This window comes from Geotrypetes seraphini, chromosome 10 (assembly GCF_902459505.1).
Source record: "Geotrypetes seraphini chromosome 10, aGeoSer1.1, whole genome shotgun sequence".
NCBI lineage: Eukaryota > Metazoa > Chordata > Amphibia > Gymnophiona > Dermophiidae > Geotrypetes > Geotrypetes seraphini.
Window position 1 is genome coordinate 102,289,424 of NC_047093.1, and position 24,232 is coordinate 102,313,655.

Sequence of the window (24,232 nt, forward strand, 5' to 3'; positions counted from 1 at the left end):
GCCTCCAGGACAGGATTAATTTGGCACACAAGTCCACTGGGCCTCCTGCCCCACTATGCCCCATTTATTTACCCATTTTCTTCTTTATTTCCACTTATTCTTTTTTTTCCATTTATTTTAAAATTCAAAACAAAGATTACCAGAGTACAGTTTTTCTTCTATGCAACTTCCAAACACCTTTGAACAAATCCCCCCTTCCTTCCTAAAGGAAGAGATCTTCAGCTGGCAGGGCTTTGGGAAGCCCACCAATTTATATTTTGCATTTTGGTAGAAGTCATGGGGCATGGTGGGAAGAAAATTTAGTGCCTGCCATTTTATTGGACTAATACATTTCTCACTTAGCTATCAGAGGTTAAAACCTGTTTCATCAGGTCAGTAAACTGTACTGCTGTTACAGTATCCCTGTCCTGACCTGAGGAAAAGAGTTATGGTCGCTGAATTAGTAAAAACTGCATTAAAATTAGTCCAATAAACAGGATCACCTTATTTCCACTTTCTATTAATAAATGATTATCAACATTGCTACAATAATACTTTATCCTAAAGCAAAAATAAATAAATAAAACAAATATAAATTTTTTTCTACCTTTGTTGTCTGATTTCTTCTCTCCTCATCTTCTCATCATTCTCTTCCTTTCATCCACTGTCTGCCCTCTCTGCCTCTTCCATATGACATCTGCTCTCTTTCTATGCCTCTTCCAGAAAACTGTCGGCCTCTCCCTTCCATCTCTCCCTCCCTGCCCATTGTTGTGGCATCCATCTACTTCTCTCTGCTCCCCCCCATGGTGTGGCATCTGTCTTCTTCCCTTCCATCTCTCCATCTCTCCCAGCAGATTTTAGCATCCCTCTCCTTTCTTCCCCTCCAATCTGGTATCTGTCTCCTTCCTCCTTTCTTCCTCCCAGATGTGGTATCTGTCTCCTACCCTTCCCCCCCTGCTCTGGCATCTCCTTTCCTCCTTCCTTTTCCCTTGGTCTGGCATACCTTCTTCCTTCAACAAGGCTCGGGGGCTGGCAACCTATGAGGAGGTTGGCAGGAGCGCCAAACCATGAGGAGAACCAGCGAAGAAGGCAAACAACCGGGACTTAAATTGCCTATACACTAATGCCAGGAGCCTAAGAGCCAAAATGGGAGAACTAGAAGTCATAACCAGTACAAAGGACCTGGACATAATTGGAGTCACAGAAACGTGGTGGACTGATGACAACAAATGGGATGTGGCCATACCAGGGTACAAACTCTACAGGAGAGACAGGACACACAAGAAGGGTGGAGGAATAGCGCTTTATATAAAGGACTCCATATCTTCAACCAGGATGGAAACAACAGTAAGGGCGGACGACTTGGAATCGCTATGGGTTAAGCTACCTGGAGGAACTGGAGCAGACATAAAATTGGGTCTGTACTATCGCCCACCTGGACAATCGGAAGCACTCGACCAGGACCTGGAGGCTGAACTGAGGCAGGTATGCAAAAGCGGAAGTGTGATGGTGATGGGAGATTTCAACTACCCTGGGATAGACTGGAGTATTGGACACTCAAACTGCATGAGGGAGACTAAATTCCTGGAAACCACGAGGGACTGTTTCATGGAACAGCTGGTCACGAACCAACAAGGGGAGATGCCACTCTTGACCTAATCCTCAACGAGCTAGGGGGACCTGCAAAGGAGGTGGCGGTGCTAGGACCCCTAGGAAACAGCGATCACAACATGATCCAGTGCAGGCTGGAAATTGGATCAACAAAGGTAAAAAGAACCACAGCAACAGCACTCAACTTCAAAAAAGGGAATTATGATGGCATGAGGAAAATGGTGGGAAAGATACTCAACAGAAATGCAAAGAAGATGGAGTCCATAGAAAAAGCCTGGTCCCTACTCAAGGGCACGGTGCACAAGGCACAGAACCTATACATCCCCAGATTCAGGAAGGGGTGCAAAAAAAAAATCGAACAAAAAATCCAGTGTGGATAACTAATGCAGTGAAAAAGGCGATAAGTGACAAGAAAGCATCGTTCAAAAAATGGAAAAAGGACCGAACAAAGGACAACCAAAAGGAGCACAAAGAACACCAAAGGGAGTGTCACCGTGTGGTTAGGAGAGCTAAAAGAGAATATGAGGAGAGACTGGCGGGGGAAGCAACAAACTTCAAATCGTTCTTCAGGTACGTGAAGGGGAAGCAACCGGCAAGGGAGGAAGTGGGGCCATTGGATGATGGAGACAAAAAGGGAGTGATAAAGGAGGAAAAAGAGATAGCTGACAGGTTGAATAAGTTCTTCATGTCAGTCTTCACGAGGGAGGACACATCAAATATTCCGAAACCGGAGGACATCGTAAATGGGGAGCGGGATGAAAAGCTGGTCCAACTAGAGGTAAGCCAAGAGGATAGACAAACTAAAGAGCGACAAATCGCCAGGACCGGACGGCATTCACCCAAGGGTAGAAACATAGAAACATAGAAATAGACGGCAGATAAGGGCCCACGGCCCATCTAGTCTGCCCACCTTAATGTCCCTCCCCTACCTTTGCCCTGTGAATAGATCCCATGTGCCGATCCCATTTGGCCTTAAAATCAGGCACGCTGCTGGCCTCAATCACCTGTAGTGGAAGACTATTCCAGCGATCAACCACTCTTTCAGTGAAAAAGAATTTCCTGGTGTCACCTCATAGTTTCCCGCCCCTGATTTTCAACGGATGCCCTCTTGTTGTCGTGGGACCCTTGAAAAAGAAGATATCTTCCTCCGCCTCGATGCGGCCCGTAAGATACTTGAACGTCTCGATCATGTCCCCCCTCTCTCTGCGCTCCTCAAGCGAGTATAGCTGTAATTTGTCAAGCCGTTTTTCATATGGTAGATCCTTGAGTCCCGAGACCATCCGGGTGGCCATTCTTTGCACCGACTCCAGTCTCAGCACATCCTTGCGATAATGCGGCCTCCATAATTGCACACAGTATTCCAGGTGGGGCCTCACCATGGATCTATACAATGGCATAATGACTTCCGCCTTACGACTGACGAAACCCCTTCGTATGCAGCCCATGATTTGTCTTGCCTTGGACGAAGCCTGCTCCACTTGATTGGCAGACTTCATGTCCTCACTGACGATTACCCCCAAGTCTCGTTCTGCTACCGTTTTTGCTAGGATCTCGCCATTAAGGGTATAAGACTTGCATGGATTCTGGCTGCCCAGGTGCATAACTTTGCATTTTTTGGCATTGAAGTTGAGTTGCCATGTCCTAGACCATCGCTCCAGTAGGAGTAGGTCGTGCATCATGTTGTCGGGCACTGAATCTTCGTCTGTTGTGCATTTGCCCACTACATTACTCAGTTTGGCGTCATCGGCGAATAATGTTATTTTACCTCGAAGCCCTTCTGCCAAGTCTCTTATAAAGATGTTGAATAGGATTGGGCCCAAGACTGAGCCCTGTGGTACTCCACTAATCACTTCCGTCATTTCGGAGGGGGTGCCGTTCACCACCACCCTTTGGAGCCTACCTCCAAGCCAGCTCCCAACCCATTTCGTCAATGTGTTACCTAATCCTACTCAAGGATACTCAAGGAAATAAGGAACGAAATAGCAGAGTCACTTCGCCAAATATGTAACCTATCCTTAAAAACTGGAGAGATCTTGGAGGACTGGAAAATAGCAAATGCCATGCCCATCTTCAAGAAGGGTTCAAGGGGGGACCCGGGAAACTACAGGCCGGTGAGTTTGTCCTCGGTCCCGGGAAAGATGATGGAAGCGCTGATTAAGGACAGCATCTGTGAACACATAGAAAACAATGGACAGCTAAAGTCGGGCCAGCACGGCTTCTGCAAGGGTAGGTCATGCCTCACAAACTTATTGTACTTCTTTGAGGGGGTAAACAGCCAGGTGGATAAAGGGGAATCCATTGACATCATTTACCTTGACTTCCAAAAAGCCTTCGACAAGGTACCGCACGAACGACTGCTTAAAAAGCTGTGGAAACACGGGGTGCAAGGGGAGGTCCACCGCTGGATCAAAAACTGGCTGGCAGGCAGGAAACAAAGGGTTGGAGTAAAGGGCCATTACTCAGACTGGCAATGGGTCACGAGCGGAGTTCCGCAGGGGTCGGTGCTGGGACCGCTCCTGTTCAATATATTTATTAATGACCTGGAGGCGGGAACAAAATGTGAGGTTATTAAATTTGCAGATGACACCAAACTCTACCGCAGGGTTGAAACCATGGAAGACTGCAAAGATCTGCAAAGGGACCTAACGACACTAGAAGAATGGGCCAAAAAGTGGCAAATGAGCTTTAACGTAGGGAAATGCAAGGTCATGCATGTAGGGAAAAAGAACCCGATGTTCAGCTACAAAATGGGGGGATCACTGCTAGGGGTAAGTAACCTTGAAAGAGACCTGGGAGTGATGGTAGACACAACTTTGAAGGCGTCGCACAGTGCGCCACAGCAAACAAAATGTTGCGTATTATTAAGAAGGGTATCACGACCAGGACGAAGGAGGTCATCCTGCCACTGTATCGTGCAATGGTGCACCCGCATCTGGAATACTGTGTCCAGTAGGACATGGCGGTACTTGAGGGAGTCCAGAGAAGAGCAACTAAACTGATAAAGGGTATGGAAAACCTCCCATATACTGACAGACTGAAAAAGCTGGGGCTGTTCTCCCTGGAAAAGCGGAGACTTAGAGGAGACATGATAGAAACCTTCAAGATCTTGAAGGGTATAGAAAAGGTAGACAGGGACAGATTTTTCAGATTATGGGGAACCACAGGTACAAGGGGGCACTCGGAGAAATTAAAAGGGGACAGGTTCAGAACAAATGCCAGAAAGTATTTTTCACCCAGAGGGTGGTGGATACATGGAACGCGCTTCCGGAGGCTGTGATAGGCTGGAGCACGTTACAAGGCTTCAAAGAAGGTTTGGATAGATTCCTAGAGGATAAAGGAATTGAGGGGTACAGATAGGAGTAGAGGTAGGTCATAGGGATAGTCTGGGACAACTGCACAGGCAATGGGCCTGATGGGCTGCCGCGGGAGCAGACCGCTGGGCGAGATGGACCTCTGGTCTGCCTCAGCGGAGGCAACTTCTTATGTTCCCTCCATGCCCTGGCATCTCCTTTCCTTTCTCCCCCCCTTTCTTCCTTATCTTTCTTCTCCCGCTCTCTCTCCCTCCAGTTGGGTGCAGCAATTCTCTCCCCTCTGCCCCCTTTCCTCCTATCACCCCATCCCCGTCAGCAGTGCGACATCTAAGCGGGTGCTCCGAGGCCTGGCGTCATGAACCTCTTTAGGCAGCAGCATTCACTGTTGCTGGCTTCAGGCCTTCTCTGTCGGGTCCTGCCTTCATGGAAACAGGAAGTAGGCAGGACCCGGCAGAGAGGAAGGCCCAAAGCTGGCAAAAGCAGTGAATTGTAAACGCTGTTGCTGCCCAAAGAAGTTAATGACACCAGGCCTTGGAGCACCCGGGGAAGTCTTCTCCTCTCTCCACCCTCCCCTTTCCCTTGTCCAAATGTTATTTTTCAGCGGGGCCCCAACACAGCAGCCGTTCTCACAAGCTGTCCCGAAGTTTTCCCACTGCCGCAACTTTCTGTTTACAACAGAGCAGATTGCCGCAGAGAGAAAGCTTCGGGACGGCTGCCATGTTGGGGTCCCACTGAAAAGTAACAGATCGGGAAGCAAGGGAGATTTAGAGAAGGGGAAGAGAAGTTCAGACCGTGGGGCCCCCTGGATCTGTACATAAGAATAGCCATACAGGATCAGACCAATGGTCCATCTAGCCCAGTATCTGCCTCCACAGTGGCCAATCCAGATCACAAGTACCAGTCAGAAACCCAAATAGTTATTTTTCTCAACACTTTTCTACCTGTTCACTTTTTCCTCTTAGCTGTTTATACTGTATTCTATTTATGTACCTTCCCATTTGTAGTTTGCTCTCCAATTCTTCCTTCCTAGCCTGTTACCTTAATTTCCCTCTCCCCCTTACCTCCACAGCCCAACCCACTTCTCTCTCCATCCACTGAGGAAGAGAATTGGTATTGTTTTGTACATTAGAACGTAAATATGCACCTGCGTTGATGCCACCTCCCATCAATAAAAAACTGGACAGCAGAAGTATCAGTAACTACAGGAGACAAACACTTTCTGCTTACCATTGTGAATCTACCCCAACACAGGTAACTCAAATCCTGTCCTTACACAGATTTGGACAATAAAACTGGACTTAAACGGAATGGGAAAGCAAGGAGAATTATTTGTTTTCTCTGCCTCGCCTCTTCCTTGTCACCCCTTACTTTTGCTCTGAAGAATCCTGGTGTCAAGGCTGAACCCTTAACCTGTTTTGTCTGTTCTGGGGGTAACAGCTGCACCAATAAAACATAGAGCAACTACCAAGATCAAAAGGCATGAAATTAGTGCCTTGCTTAAGATGAAAAAGGAGAGAGAAACGGGCAGCTGTCCAGTTTGCCTTTCCCTAATGAGGATGAGAGTCCTCGCCAAGCTCAGAGACCTTCTGTCTTTGGCCGTCTGGCATGCACTGCACTGTGTGTGCATGAGGTGGGAGGGCGAAGACTGGAAAGAGGAGGTTCCAGTGCAGCATCAGGTGACTAGCCGGCATGTGTTGGCGAGGCTGTGCGTCTGAACGACTGCCACAGCTGTGTCCTCCAGAGTAGAGTAGAGTAGCGCAGCGCTGATTTTTTATTTTTGCTCTCCTGTTTATGCCCCCCTGCAATGCTAAAACTCAGACAAATGAGCCCGCCTGAAGGCAAAAGGAGGATATGTCTGGGCATCAGGTTACCCTGAATTCCTCTGGCCCGAGGCACGTGCCTACTGGGTCTACCCTTTAATCCGGCCCTGATAGTCTCACTGGGTCAGACCCATGGTCCATCAAGCCCAGTAGCCTGTTCTCACGGCCAAGCCAGGTCACTAGTACCTGGCCAAAACCCAACGAGTAGCAATATTCCATGCTACCGATACAGGGCAAGCAGTGGCTTCCCCCATGTCTTTCTCAATAACAGACTATGGACTTCTCCTCCAGGAACTTGTCAAAACCTTTCTTAAAACCAGCTATGCTATCCACTCTTAGCACATCCTCTGTCAACACATTCCAGAGCTTAACTATTCTCTGAGTGAAAAAAAATTTCCGCCTATTGATTTTAAAAGTATTTCCCTGCAACTTCATCAAGTCTTTATAATTTTTGTCGGAGTGAAAAATTGATCCACTTATACCCGTTCTACTCCACTCAGGATTTTGTAGACTTCAATCATAGCTCCCCTCAGCCGTCTCTTCCAAGCTGAAGAGCCCTAACCGTTTTAGTCTTTCCTCATATGAGAGGAGTTCCATCCCCTTTACCATCTTGATCACTATTCTTTGAACCTTTTCTAGCGCCACTAAATCTTTCTTGAGATAAGGAGACTAGAATTGAACACAATACTCCAGATGAGGTCGCACCATGGAGCGATACAGGGGCATTATGACATTCTTAGTCTTATTAACCATCCCTTTTTAAATAATTTCCAGCATCCTGTTTGCTTTTTTGGCCGCCGCCACTCATTGGGCAGAAAGTTTCATCGTATTGTCTACAATGATACCCAGATCCTTTTCTTGGGTGCTAACCCCCAAGATGGACCCTAGCATCCGGTAACTGTGATTCAGGTTATTCTTTCCAATGTGTACAGCAATTGCAGAAAATCAAACTCAGAAAAATATATACGAAGCCTTTGCAATTGATGACAATAATAAAAAGAAATAGACACTAATTGTGATGAATGATTAGTTAGAGTAACGAATTTGTTTTTTGGCTACCAGAATGGATGAGTATGTTGGTAAGTATCTCTGTGCACCCATAATAATTCTGTTTGAGAGGAATTTAACTGCAATTTGTTGAAAGTCATCCAATCTTATTTCTGCAAGTGCTTTAATGTACATTATTTTATCCAAGGACAAGCAGGCAGCTTATTTTCACATGTGTGTGACATCATTCACGAAACCTGGCCTGGACAGTCAAAAAATGTACTGTCACTTTAAATCTTTAAGACCGCCTGTACCACATGTATGCTGACAACTTCTCATCCGGTGTCAGCTGTCAGGACCTCAGTTTTCTGTGGAGCTGAGAAGCTGTTCCTTAGAGTTTCTCTAAGTGAATCAAACTTGTATATTTTTTGTGCTTTCTTGTTTCTTTTTTCCCTTATTTTCATCATATTTTTCTTCCTTTTGGTTTAAAAATTTTGTGTTTTTTTTTACTGAATTCTTATTTTGGTTCTTTGGACTCTCTTCAGCCTGTTTGCAGGAGTATTGAGCTTTTTCCAGCTTACCATAGAGTTCTTTGACCTCGCGTTGGGTGTTTTTTTCTTCAATGTCCAAGGCTCCTAGTGGCTTCAAGCGGTGCTCACAGTGCCACAGGACCATTTCAGGTACAGACCCACATAAGTGGTGTGTCCAGTCCCTAGGTCCTGAACACAGAGACATTTCCTGCATGTTCTGTTCTCAATTGTAGAAGAGATCGCTTAAAGCCAGGAAAGCTGCAGTACAAATACCTTTTTGGGTCAACTTCTTGTACATCGAGAATAGCTGGACAAGCCGACTCAACAGCCAATATCTCCAGCATTGACACCAGCATCAACACTCATTCCACATCTGCTTCATCAGTGCTACTTCCTCGGAGCAACCTTGTAAGAAAGCTAAGATGCACAAACATATTTCCCCCTTCAGGCATGCTTCGCTGTCAATGCACCAATACTAGATCACTATCACAGAAGTCATAATGCCTTTGTACAGATCCATTGTGTACAATTCTGGAGGCCACATTATCAAAAAGATGTGATGAGAATTGAGTCGGTTCAACGAATGGCTACCAGGATGGTCTCAGGGCTCAAGAATCTCCCATATGAGGAAAGACTGAATAAATTGCAGCTATACTCATTCGAAGAACGTAGAGAGGGGGGACATGATTGAGACGTTTAAATATATCACGGGCCGTATCAAGGTGGAAGACGATAACTTCTTTCTTAAAAGACCCTCGACCACAAGAGGGCACCTGCTGAAAATCAGGGGCGGACAATTTCATGGCAACACCAGGAAGTATTTCTTCACCGAAAAGGTGGTCGATCATTGGAATGAACTTCCACTGCAGGTGATTAAGGCCAGCAGCGTGCCAGATTTTAAGAAAAAATGGGATACGCATGTGGGATCTCTAGCGGGGTGAAGTTATGAGGGTGGGTCATTAGGGTGGGCACACTTGATGGGCTGTGGCCCTTTTCTGCCATCATTTTCTATGTTTTTTTTCTATGTTTCTAATAATATTAAATATTGAACTAAGGCCAGTACTGGGCAGACTTGCATGGTCTGTATATGGTCGTTTGGAGGAGAATGAGCTGGAGAGGGCTTCAATGGCTGGGAGGGTGTAGATGGGCTGGAGTAGGTTTTGATGGAGATTTCGGCAGTTGGAACCCAAGCACAGTACTGGATAGAGCTTTGGATTCTTGCCCAGAAATAGCTAAGAAGAAAAAATTTAAATTGAATCAGTTTGGGCAGACTGGATGGACCATTCGGGTCTTTATCTGCTGTCATATACTATGTTACTATCACTGCAATTGGTGTCTTCTCTGAAGCATGTGCAAGTGCATGGAGAACATGGAGCTTAAACAGTTTAAGCCATTTTAATTTTTTGACATTTTTTGATATATGCACTAGGTCTAGCAAGCTGAAACCCTGATGAGCAAACAGAGAAAGGGAACAGAGAGAAAGGGTTAAGCCCCAAGGAAGCTGGATAAAAATATTCATAAAAATTGTGCACAAAAATATTTGCCAGCTAGACAAGGCTTGCAGGCCTCATTCTCCTTGAACTGTCCTATATTCTTCTTGTTCCTGACTTCTGTCCTGCCTTTCTTCAATCATCATGTTTCTTAGCATAGGCTATTCTCTTTAATTGGGTCCTAGAATATAGGCCCAAGGACCTTAGTTAGATTTTTGTCCCATTAGATAAAGTATGACTGTTTTCAGGGCATGAGGCTAAGATTGTCAAAATGAATATTTTGGTGCCTTTTTGCCCCCATTATGCACATCTGGGTCTGTCTCATCTGTAGCCCAGTCCGATTAATGGTATCTTTCAAATTATTTCTGGGCAAGGAGCAACAAATACCTGTGTGTATGACTGTCACTGAGAAACTTTATTTCCTTGACCCTGTAGATCAGGGAGAACTAATTGGCATTTCCATTGGAGGGGAATGGGACCAAAACCATATAACTTCCTGCTGATTTCGCATATCCAGTGGACTTCCATTGTGATATGCATGAGCTCTTGCTACCGCAATGGAACTCTCCTAAGTATGAATATCTTTTCTGTTATGTAAATCTGGATGCTTGTGACTGATAAAACATCTCTTTTTTCTTTGTGTGTATGTGTGTGTGCTTGCTGACAACTATCATGCTGTACCTCACAGAACTGTCTTTAGGTTATGTGCATCTACCTTCATCTAATTATGGTCCTAATCTCTTTGTGTGCCTGTGTATATCTTTGGGCCTGAGACACTAAAGGAGATCTTTCCTTCCTATCCTTGCTTCTTTTTACTTTATATACTGATAAGAATATTTTCTAGTCTGCTCTAAGTATTCCTAAGAGTTTATTCTTGCAGCTTTTGCCTGCACTTAGGTAAAGGCATTTTTTCAGTAACATTCATGAGACTTTTGCCTGCCTTATCGGACTACTCTCTTTCTGCTTATCTCTCCCCTCTTGGGTGTGATTGTATGTGATGATCTTAAGGTGGCCAAACAGGTTGAAAAGGTGACGGTGAAAGCTAGAAAGATGCTAGGTTGCATAGGGAGAGGTATGGCCAGTAGGAAAAAGGAGGTATTGATGCCCCTGTATAAGACTTTGGTGAGACCTCATTTAGAATGTTGTGTACAATTCTAGAGGCTGCACCTTCAAAAAGATATAAAAAGGATGGAGTCGGTCCAGAGGAAGGCTACCAAAATAGTATGTGGTCTTCATCATAAGGCATATGGGGAAAGACTTAAAGATTTCAATCTGTATACTTTGGAGGAAAGGCGTGAGATGAAATACTTTTTATAGAGGATGAGATGAAAAGATCTTTTAAAACACAAGCTGGACATTTGCTGCTTTTATTCAGTGTGAGTCATGGGTTACCAGGACTGGGTTTCTCTGGATTGCTACTTGTGTATCTTTGTGAGTGCTTATTCCCTGATGTAAAGAGTTTTCAGTGTCTTTTCCAAGTTTATTTATAGTTTGGTATACCAACCATCAACAAGTATCTGGATGGTTTACAATTCTAAAACTAATAAAAAACAAAAATAATATAAGGCAAATTATAGCTGGGACAAGGACAGAGAATGGACATGTTGGATACGAGAGGAACTGGGGGAAGAGGAAGATTTTTAAATTACATCAAAAAATGAAAGTAAAAGGGAGGGAAGACAGGGAGGAGAATACAGAAGAGTGGGGAAGTCGCTTCTTAAAAGCAGTTTTTCATTTTTTATTTTTTTCCTTGGAGAGGAATGGAGGAAGGATCTTAATTGAAGTTTTGCGTCTTGAAACAAATGTTTTGAGATTAGTTTTAAATTAGAGTTTTCGCTGTGGGGATGTGGTGGCATTGCGTTCCAAAGGGTAGGGGCTGTGGCGAAGAAGATGGTGTTTCTGGTGTAATCAGGGTCTTTAATCGAGGGGATTGTCAGTAGATTCTGATCGGTGGATCTGAGGGCCCTAGAAGGTGTATGTGGGATAAGATATTTATCTAAGAAAGCAGATGAGTGAGAGAGCTTAATTTTGAAGGCAAATAGAAGTATTTTGTATGTTGTTTGGTGTGAAACTGGTAACCAGTGTGACGAAGAAGCAGGGTGACATGGTCATATTTTTTGGCTTTGTAGATGAGTTTAACAGTGGTGTTTTGAATTGGTTGTAGTTGACGAATTTACTTTTGAGTTATTCCATGGTATAGAGAATTGCAGTAATCGATGTGTGAGATGATCAGCGAATGGATTAAGGTTTGAATAGAGGCAGGCTCTAGAATAGAGAGGTTATAGAATAGATTAGACAGTTTATAGAAACATTTTTTTGGTTAGTGAACTGATTTGATCTTACGTGGTACGTAAGATCTTTGTCAAGAATGATTCCTAGTAATTTTAGTTTGGATTCTGTTTGAAGTGGACAGGAGTCGATACATATTTGTCCTTTTAGAGTATCATTGTTTTTTTTTTTTTTTATCAATAAATGTTTATTAAAAGTTTTTTGGGTATAAAATTATACACACCAGAAATTGCATATCAGAGACAACAGAGTTGTAAACAAGCATACAAAGACCACAACAATAGATCTATAAGTCTCATAAAGCTCCCCCAACAATACAATCATCAAAAAGTGCCCCCAATAATACCAACAATCCCCCAATATGAAGCAGTAACCCAAACTCCACTATGTCCCCCCCACCCCCCAGCACTACCTCTAGCAAAGAGGGACACCCTGTTGGTTCTGCAGGAGAGTCCCCCCATCCAAAATCCCCCCCCCCCAGAAAGAAGCTTAAAACAAAGATTCGATTTTTTCAAGTATTCGTGTCCAAATCCGTGTGTAAGTATAATAGTAACCATGAAGCTTTGCAATAGACAGTTCCATTTGATAAATAAACTGAAGCTTTAAAGTCCAATCCAATTGAGTAGGTGCCAGTCCCTGCTTCCAATGAGCAGCAATCAAGCATTTAGCTGCCGCCAAACCCCAGCGTCGAAGTTTAGTTTGCCAGAAATATAAACACACATTATAAAGACCCAACAAACATCCCTGTGGAGAAAAGGGCAATAAAATTTGTAACAATTGTGATAAACATCCCACGACCTTCCTCCAGTAAGGCTGTAGGATAGGACAGTCCCACCAAATATGCAAAAAAGTCCCCAAGGCCAACCCACATCTCCAACACAATGCCGAAGCACCAGGAAACATTCGGTGTAGACGTTCCGGCGTATAGTACCACCGAATGACCACTTTATAGGCATTTTCCTTAATAAGTGCACAAGAGGATGCCTTGCCTACTTCTGTAGTAATCAGTGCCCACTCCTCAACCGAAAAGGTACAATGCAGATCCACCTCCCAAGCCCGTTGGTAGAGAGCCGGAAAAGAAAAGGAGCCCCGAATATATTGGTAAAGAACAGAAACCGGTTTAGGAAGGTTCCTAAGAGTGACCCACAAGTGAGCCAAGGGATCGAGAGACTGAATAGACCCCTGATCCCACTTCTGGGAGTGAAGAAAATGACGTATCTGAGAATAGGCCAGAAAATCTCCTCTGGGCAAGGCAGCACTAATCCTGAAGGCTTCAAAAGACACCAGGACCCCCTTCTGAAGCACATCCCGAAAGGTGTATATCCCTAATTGTGCTCACCGCACAAAAACAGAACTCTCTCTACCGGCCGGAAACATGGGCTCCTCCCGCATCGCACCAAGCACCGATGGGACTACCCCAGCCCCCCAACGCTTTCGAGTGACACACCACACTTTCACGAGATGGTCCAAAAACGGATTCCCTGGAACCGCCAACTTCCGGACTCCAATGGACGAGGACCAAAGCCAATGTTTCAAGCATGGACGTCCCACAAAATGCTGTTCTATGCGTACCGCCAATTTAAAGTCGGCGATTTCCCAATCCAATAGGAGCCACAGCTGAGCAGCCCGGTAATACCAAAACAGATTCGGCACCGCTCGCCCCCCTCTGTCCCTGGCCGCCCACAACGCAGCTCTGGAAATACGAGGGGATCTCCCCTGCCAAATAAAACGAAAAAACAAAGTATGCAACTGTTTCAACACCAAATTGGGAACAGAAATCGGTAACGTTTGAAAAAGAAAAAGCAAGCGGGGTAAAATATTCATTTTTAAAACTGCGATGCGACCCCACCAAGACAACCAAAACCCATTCCAGCGTTGAATATCCGTCCGGATTTGGTGAATAATCCGAGCATAATTAGCTGTATACAATTGGGATAAGTCAACAGGTAAACGAATCCCCAAATAGCGGATAACCCCAGGAGCCCAGCGAAAAGGAAACCTGGCAGCTAATCGACGTTGATCCTCTGCCCCCAAATTTACACTCAACAATTCAGATTTATCCATATTCACCGTAAACCCCGAAACCCGCCCATAGTCCAAAAAAAGATCCACTAAAATAGGTAACGAGTCCTCCGGGTCTCGGACGTACAATAACACATCATCGGCAAACAGTGCTAAACGATGTTCCATATCCCCAATCGTCACACCTAATAAATCTCCATGTTCCCTAATACGAATGGCCAGAGGTTCCATAGAGAGAGCAAACAACAGAGGAGACAAAGGGCAACCCTGTCGAGTGCCTCTCGCTATGGAAAAAAACTCGCTATAAACCCCATTAGCACGCACTGTGGCTCTAGGGGCCGCATAAAAGGCTTGCACCCAAGCCAAAAAAAAAGCTCCCAACCCCATCCGAGTCATCACCCCCCACAAGAACTCCCAGTCAACCTGATCGAAAGCCTTCTCTGCATCAATTGCCAGAAGTCCTCTGTGCCGCCCACATGAGATGTAACGTTCGTCTAATATTATCACAAACCTGCCGCCTTTGAACAAAACCCGATTGATCCAAGTGCACCAAAGAGGGCAGTACCCGTCCCAAGCGAAGCGCTAAGACCTTCGCTAAAATTTTTGCATCCGTATTCAATAATGATATCGGTCGATATGACCCACACCCAGTAGGATACCTGCCCGGTTTAAGCAGGACTGTGATCCCGGCCTCTCCCATAGTAGAGGGCAACGGGGAACCGCCCCGTACCCCATTCGCAACTCTAACCAATAGCGGAGCGAGAACCTCCCGAAAAAGTTTATAAAACTGATTAGTATACCCATCCAGGCCAGGCGATTTACCCAACTTCAAATTAGCAATGACTCCCAAGACTTCTCCCAATTCAATAGGCTCATTAAGCAAATCTCTATCCACGTCCGAAAGTCGAGGAAGCCGCAACTCCGAGAGATATCCCTCAATAGCCGTGGTATCTCGTCCCCCGGATGTCCGATACAAATCAGAATAATATTTAAGGAAGACCGAGCTAATAGCCGAATCCGAACGATGTACCGTACCCCGCGAATCCCTTATCGCTGTAATAGCTGCTCTCGCCTGCTTCAGCTTAATAAGCCGAGCCAAACGAGATCCAGGGGTATTATTATACTCATAAACCGTTTGACGCAAACGCTCCCTCAAAAACTCATATTCCTCCATCTGCAGTAAAGAAAGTTCCGCACATACCTTAAGAAGATGCTCATACGCTAAGGGGTCCTGGTGTCTCTGATGCTGCCTCCCCAACCGCTCTAACTGTTCATGTAATGCCAATGAACGCTGCGCCCGTAGACGCTTACGACGAGCCCCCCACTTAATGAAAATACCCCGCACCACCACCTTCAGGGCATCCCACAGAGTCGCATCGCTGACCGTATTATTATCATTAATCTGAAGGTACTGGTCTACCGTCACACTCACCACCCAAACCACCACTGGATCTTTCAATAAAGACTCATTTAGTTTCAAGTTTCAAGTTTAATAATCATTTGATGAATCGCTTATAACAGTATCTAAGCGATGTACATTTTAAAAACCACAAGGATGTGGTAATACAATTAGAGTAACAAAAAATTAACAAAAAATTTTAAACAAAAGACAAATAACATTGGACAAACAAGAAGGGTTGGGGAGGAGGGGAAAAGTTACAATTTTTATATTTAGAATTTAACATAAATGGGAAAATACATTAGGTAATAGCGGGTTTTAATAGAAAAAAAGAATATGGAAACCTGAAATATTACTTTTCATGCATCAAAAGCATCTTGAAATAAGTATGTCTTTAAAATTTTCTTAAAAGAGACAAGGTCTGTTTCATTTTTAATAAAATTTGGAAGAGAGTTCCATAATGTAGGGGCTTTCACGGAGAACATATCATTGCGTCGTGTTCCTATTATTCTAAGCGATGGGATAGAGAGCAGTTGTGATGAAGAGGATCTTAGAGAGCGAGATGGTCTGTATGGGATAATCATTTTTGCTATAAATTGGGGTTCCCCAGCCCAATAACCCGTACAAGCCACCCATACTGGCGCATGATCGGAAATTTGAATAGCTCCTATTTCAGCCTGTCGAATCCCCCCCCCAAATTACGATGGGTCCATAACCCGTCTATACGTGCATACGATTTATGTGCATGGGAGTAATGAGTATAGGAACGCTGTGTGGGATGAGACAACCTCCAGCAGTCCACCAAGCCCAGAGAAGAAAACAAAGACAGTAAAGCCCGTCTAGCAGCCCTAGACGGAGAGCGAGTCCCACTTACAGAATGATCCAAAACAACATCTGGCGTAACATTAAAGTCCCCACCAAGGTAAACAGAGCCCTTCGCCAAACCAACCAGATCAGCTTTAAGAGACCCAAAATAGCTGGCCTGGTCTGCATTGGGGCCATACAGGTTGATAAGAGTGATGGTATGACCCTGTAAAGTAGCCACAAGGGCTAAACATCTCCCTGCACCATCACGATAAACTTGATTAACCACAAGCCCCAAACCCTTGCGCACTAATATAGCCAAACCCCCCACCTTCTTCCCTGGGGTCGACCCCTGGTGAGTCCAAATCTAATCATAAAAGGGGGAGCGTAAGACTGCCACATCTCGAGGCCTCAAGTGTGTTTCCTGAAGTAAACAAACATCCCATTGCAGTCGAGCCAATTCTTTACATACAATACTACGCTTACCCGGACTATTAAGCCCATTAACATTCCACGAACCTACAGTGAAAAGCTTCTCATCCCCCCTCCCCCTCCCCCTCCCCACCCTAACCCCCCCAGTCCCCACCCCCCTCCCCCTCCCCCTCCCCTATGCTGCCTCAAACCCTTAGCTCCAGGATTCGCCAGCGTGTAGAAAGTGCAATCCTCCCCTACAGGCAATCATCACCCATCCACAAAGTCCAAGAAACTCCCAAAGAGTACCTCCACTCACTGTCACAATGTGCCACTCCACACCCCCCCACCCTGTATTCAACTCCCAGTCATTCCCCCCACTCACCAAACCCCCAGCAGGCAAACCATAAATCTCATCACAATCCAAACCCAAACAACCAGGTAACCAAACCACCCAACACCCGCACTTTGAAATATTACATGCAGAATTGGCAATATTACCATGCGAAATTAGCAATATTACATGCTAAATTGGCAATATTACTTGCTAAATATTAAACAACACAAGGAAATTAGAAATCTCCAGTCCAATAGAGCAGAGGGCTAACTAAAGCCTCCAGCTCCACCAGAAAGTTCCAGAAAGTCCACTCAGAACCAGCCAAGGCAAAGCCTGGTATCAAGGCTGACCAAAAAAAGAGAAACCGGTGTTTTCAGGACTGGGGCCTCGCGGATTTCTTGCCAGAGCGCAGTGCAGTACTCCAAGGCTCACTCTGTGCAGATGTAGAAGCCACAGCCGGAGGCCGTTCTCCGTCCAGTAGAGTCCCACAGCCCAGGGCTCGCATCTCCGCCCAGGCTTCCGACACCATGCTCACACGCCGAGAGGAACCATTAATGGTCAGCCACATGCCGAAGGGAAAGAGCCAACGGTATTTATGGCCCCCAGAGCGCAACACTTGCGTGACTTCGTGAAACGCTCTATGCTTCTGCAATGTAGTCCAAGCCAGGTCCTGAAACACTCCCACAGCCAAATCTTTCCACCGGAGAGCAGACTGTCGACGGCCTGCCAGCAAAATCCTTTCCTTTAAGGTAAACTCCCCAAAGCAAGCGATAATATCACGAGTGCCCTGGGCTCGGGCAGCTCCCAGACTACGGTGGGCACGCACCAGCACAATAGTCTCCGGTATATCAGCCCCATCAGCTCGCAGCAGGTGTTCACAAAAAGCTCTAACCACCGCTTTACAATCTCTGTAAGCCTCAGTTTCAGGGATTCCTTTAAAGCGCAGATTGCAGCGCCGAGAGCGGTTTTCAAGGTCCTCAACTTGATTCTGTAGGTCCCGGAGCTCGTTAGATAGGCGGCCTGTAACATCTTTGGTAGTAGACACCGCCGTAGTAAGTGTGGCCACGTGGTCTTCAGAAGCCGAGGCTCGGGCTCCCAATGCACTGACCTCTGATTTCAGCTCCGTTATCACTGCTCTGACATCCCCCCTCACTCCGACGATTTCAGCTTTTAAATCCTTGAACCAGTCCATTATGGATTTCGGGGGCAGCTCTCCAGCGTCCCCCATCTGATCTGGTATGCCCTCATCCTCCGACTCAGAGGGAATCGCCGATCCGGCTGCCATCTTTTTTTTCTCTCCCACACTGCTCGCCGCCTCCGAGCCCGATTTCTCGGGCGGATCACCCAAAAATTTAAATTTTTCGAGGCGCTTGTGAGTCGCCATAGAAAGGGGACCCCGGATCACTCAATAAGTGGCAAAAACCCCGCTCTTTGGAAGCGCTCAGCACGTAAGGAAGCAAAAGCCCGACGGAGCTCCTGCTTTAAGCTGCCATTCGGCGAGATGACGTCACTTCCTCCGAGTATCATTGTTTTTAACTGGGAATAGTATTCCTAAAGATTTGACTATGTTTAGGGAAAGTCTGTTGGTTCATAGCCATAAGCTGATTTTGTCCAATTTGGTATTGATTTCTTGGATATTGTTGATGTTTGTGGGGTTAATGAGGTGAAGAAGTTGAATGTCATCGACATAAGCAAAGGTGAATCCAATTGATTGAGCTAGAGTCAAGAGAGGAGCTAGGAAGATGTTGAAAAATAGAGGAGACAGAATAGAGCCTTATGGAACACCATAAGTTAGAAAGATTGTGGGAGAAGATGTTCTTTTGGAGTGAACTTTGAAATTCCGATCTGCGAAATAAGAGGAGAACCAAAGGAGATTAGAGTCTGTTATACCACTGTTTTTAAGACAATTAAGATGCAGGTCATGAGCAATCATATCAAACGTATCAGATATCAGAAGGACTGATTTTCAGTGATCAGGAAGTAGTAGATGATGGTGGTAAGTCTGTGAAGAGACAGTTTAGTGGAATGATTAATGTGGAAGCCCGTTTGATTTGGATGAAGGGCATTCGTTTTTTCAAAGAATTCTGAGAGTTGATAAAAAAAACTTTTTTTGTGTGAGTTTTGCAATGAAGGGTAAGTTGGCAATGGGACAGAAAATTAGAGCATTGTGTTTCATCTAAGCTTTGTTGTTTTTTTTTAGTTTGGGGAAAACTAGGGTTGATTTCCAGGTTTTCGGAACAACATTGGTTGAAAGACTTTGGGTAATCATTTCAATGAGGAAGGGACCCGAATATAGAGAATAATTTTTTTTGAATGGCGCTTTAATAAATCTACAAGTCAGGAAAGGAGCACTTCATACATGATACCAGCATAAAAACCCCAGAAGTGGGGGCTCATGTGAAAAAATGAAAGTTCTAGGAATATTCCTGTTCTGGGCACCCCATGGGGAGGTAGATTTGCATCTATAGGGGGATACATGAACAGAGCTGGAGGTGTGGTTTATAGAACAAAAAAACTTTCTGCATAAAACCCCCATGCTTGGGCAGAGTGTTCAGAGAAGCGCGCCATACTTACAGAAATATGCTGGCATGATTTCTCTCCATTGTATATCCAGACTGATTTATTTGTGATATGCTTATGCTGCTATAACTTTTTATTCTAATAATAAAAGTATTATCTGCCGTCATCTACTATGTTACTATCTGTTTTAGAATATACAATGTCATTCCGTGTTTTCCTTCAGAAGGATCGCCAGTGAGGTAGAATAAGCAGCCTATACTTCAGGCGGGAGAGGGGAGATTTAATAGAGACGTTTAAATACCTAGATAATGTATATGCGCATGAGTCGAGTCTCTTTCATTTGAAAGGAAATTGCAATGAGAGGACATAGGATGAAGTTAAGAGGTGATAGGCTCCGGAGTAATTTAAGGAAATACTTTTTTACAGAAAGGGTGGTAAATGCATGGAACAGTCTCCTGGAAGAGGTGGTGGAGACAGAGACTGTGTCTGAATTCAAGAGGGCCTTTGATTTCTCAGAGAGAGAAAGAAATAATGGTTACTGCGGATGGGCAGACTAGATGGGCCATTTGGCCTTTATCTGCCATCATGTTTCTATGTTTCTCTCATTCCTCTGTGATATATGGCTCTCTTTTCTAACCTATTCTAACTGTTGTTACTATCTGCTCCGAGTCCGGAGTTTCTGTCTGAACTTTAGTTTCCCAGCGTGAATCAGATTACTCTCCCTCTAATGCAGCATACTGTGAATTAGGGACAGCCATTATAGAAAGCTTTTGAATTGCTAGAGAAAATTCTTGCTTTTATTTTACATGTATAAATATCCTTCACCCTCTGTTGTAAATTGTGGTTATACTGCAGTTGTAATACCTATATTGGCCTTATAAAATCTTGCTTGCTTGTGTATATTTTTTATATATCATCTTTTTTCTTTGTGTGCATGTGAGATGTGTGTTGTGCTTCTGGAAAATAATATTTTTGGAGAGAAGTTATTGGGTAATTCCTGGGCTCAGTTGTGAGATAGATGAGTGCAAATGATGGTTTGGGCACTGTGAGAAAGTTGTAATGTTTGTGGGGGTGTTTACTTTGGAGGGGCCTTTGAACATCATTAAATATATTAATACACTCATTAATCATCGCAAAACTCAATTACTGTAATTCTCTACTAATAGGCATCAAACAAAAAGAAAAAAAGCGCATTCAGATAATTCAGAACACTGCCTTCATAATGGGAAAAAATATGACCATGTAACACCCTTTCTAGTTAAATCTCACTGGCTTCCAATTAACCATCAAATCACTTTCAAAATTTTACTTTTATCATGTATAACTCTCTCTACAAATGAACCACAATTCATTGATAAATTACTCATCCCTTACAGTACTTCTCATTCACTTCGGTCTATAAATCAAAAACTCCTAACAGTCCCCTCTTTGGAAGTTATTGGGAAACGACATGATATATTCTTAGTGAAGGCACCACAGCTTTGGAATGCTATGCCACAACATTTAAGAGAGGAAAACAATTTGGCCCGTTTTAAAAGTAATTTAAAAAGCTTTCTTTATAAAGATGCTTTTAACCTTTAAAGTACATTCGGTTTTTATATAAAATTCCTTTACTAATTGCCTTTTTTAATCTCTTTTCCTTTATTTTCTTTCTTTTTTTAGATTCCCCATCCTATTGTTTTTACCATATGTCTCTCCTCTGAACTTTAAAAATACTTAATTGTAGTTCTATCCTCTCTCCCCTTTTGTATTAGTTGGTCTAATCATCTACCCCATTATTTTAAATTCTAAATTGTGTGTAAAAATATGTTTATATTTTATTACTTTTGTATCTCGCTTAGTAAAACTAAATAAGCGATTCATCAAAGTTGAATAAAACTTGAAACTTGTTGGAACAATTGGTCATCAAAACAAAAATAATCTCTTATTAATACTAAGTGAGCCAAAGCCACGAGGAATGATGTAGATACTCTACTGGAAGGTTCTCTCAAATTTAAAGTTTGTTCAACTATGTTCAGAGCTTCATCCTAAGGTATGCTTGTGTACAGAGCTACTATGTCCAGAGTGACCAAACAGATTATTTCTGCCAAATCTGCAATTTTTTTTTTTTTAAATCTGTAGTATCTTTGACATATGACCTAGCTTTCCTCACAAAGGGTTGCAACAAATTTTGAGTGGTTCAAGCACTGTACCCTGTAGAAAGACTATGGATCTCCCCAGAGATGCAGACAAGGACTTGTGAATTTTTTAGGACTGTATAAAAGACTGGAGTCTTAGGATGGGAAGTTTGAAAGAATCGGCTTTCTGCCTGAGTGATCATCCTGAACTACAAGGACTCCATACCTTCAACCAGGATAGAAACAACAGTAAGGGCGGACGACTTGGAATCACTATGGATTAAGCTACCTGGAGGAGCTGGAGCAGACATAAATTTGGGCCTGTACTATCGCCCACCTGGACAAACGGAAGCACTCGACCAGGACCTGGAGGCTGAGCTGAGGCAGATATGCAAAAGCGGAAGCGTGATGGTGATGGGAGACTTCAACTACCCTGGGATAGACTGGAGTATTGGACACTCAAACTGCACAAGGGAGACCAAATTCCTGGAAACCACGAGGGACTGTTTCATGGAACAGCTGGTCACGGAACCAACACGGGGGGATGCAACTCTCGACCTAATCCTCAATGGGCTAGGGGGACCTGCAAAGGAGGTGGCGGTGCTAGAACCCCTAGGAAACAGCGATCACAACATGATCCAGTGCAAGCTGGAAATTGGACCATCAAAGGTGAAAAGATCCACAGCGACAGCACTCAACTTCAAAAAAGGGAATTATGATGGCATGAGGAAACTGGTGGGAAAGAAACTCAATGGTAGCGAAAGGAAGATGGAGTCTGTAGAAAAAGCCTGGTCCCTACTCAAGGGCACGGTGCAAGAGGCACAGAACCTGTACATCCCCAGATTCAGGAAGGGGTGCAAAAAAAAACCGAACAAAAAACCCAGCGTGGATAACAACTGCAGTGAAAAAGGCGATAAGTGACAAGAAAACATCGTTCAAAAAATGGAAAAAGGACCAAACAAAGGACAACCAAATGGAACACAAAGAACACCAAAGGAAGTGTCACCGTGTGGTTAAAAAAGCTAAAAGGGAATATGAGGAGAGACTGGCGGGGGAAGCAACAAACTTCAAATCGTTCTTCAGGTACGTGAAGGGGAAGCAACCGGCAAGGGAGGAAGTGGGGCCATTGGATGATGGAGACAAAAAGGGAGTGATAAAGGAGGAAAAAGAGATAGCTGACAGGTTGAATAAGTTCTTCATGTCAGTCTTCACGAGGGAGGACACATCAAATATTCCGAAACCGGAGGACATCGTAAATGGGGAGCGGGATGAAAAGCTGGTCCAACTAGAGGTAAGCCAAGAGGATGTCCTCAGGCAGATAGACAGACTAAAGAGCGACAAATCGCCAGGTCCGGACGGCATTCACCCAAGGGTACTAAAGGAACTAAGGAACGTAATAGCAGAGCCACTTCGCCAAATATGTAACCTATCCTTAAAGACTGGAGAGATCCCGGAGGATTGGAAAATTGCAAATGTCACGCCCATCTTCAAGAAGGGTTCAAGGGGGGACCCAGGGAACTACAGGCCGGTGAGCTTGACCTCGGTCCCGGGAAAAATGATGGAAGCACTGATTAAGGACAGTATCTGTGAACACATAGAAAACAATGGACAGCTAAAGACGAGCCAGCACGGCTTCTGCAAGGGTAGGTCATGCCTCACAAACTTATTGTACTTCTTTGAGGGAGTAAATAGACAGGTGGATAAAGGAGAATCCATTGACATCATTTACCTTGACTTTCAAAAAGCCTTTGACAAGGTACCGCACGAAAGATTGCTTAAAAAACTGTGGAGACACGGGGTGCAAGGGGAGGTCCACCGATGGATCAAAAACTGGCTGGCAGACAGGAAACAGAGGGTTGGAGTGAAGGGCCATTACTCAGACTGGCATGGGGTCACGAGCGGAGTTCCGCAGGGGTCGGTGCTGGGACCGCTCCTGTTCAATATATTTATTAATGACCTGGAGGCGGGAACAAATTGCGAAGTTATTAAATTTGCGGATGACACCAAACTCTACCGCAGGGTTGAAACCATGGAAGACTGCGAAGATCTGCAAAGGGACCTAACGACGCTAGAAGAATGGGCCAAAAAATGGCAAATGAACTTTAATGTAGGGAAATGCAAGGTCATGCATGTAGGGAAAAAGAACCCGATGTTCAGCTACAAAATGGGAGGATCACTGCTAGGGGTAAGTAACCTTGAAAGAGACCTGGGAGTGATGGTGGACACGTCTTTAAAGGCGTCGGCACAGTGCGCCACAGCCTCAAGAAAAGCAAACAAAATGTTGGGTATCATTAAGAAGGGTATCACGACCAGGACAAAGGAGGTCATCCTGCCACTGTATCGTGCAATGGTGCGACCGCATCTGGAGTACTGTGTCCAATATTGGTCGCCGTACCTCAAAAAGGACATGGCGGTACTTGAGGGAGTCCAGAGAAGAGCAACTAAACTGATAAGAGGTATGGAAAACCTCTCATATACTGACAGACTGAAAAAGCTGGGGCTGTTCTCCCTGGAAAAGCGGAGACTTAGAGGAGACATGATAGAAACCTTCAAGATCCTGAAGGGTATAGAAAAAGTAGACAGGGACAGATTTTTCAGATTACGG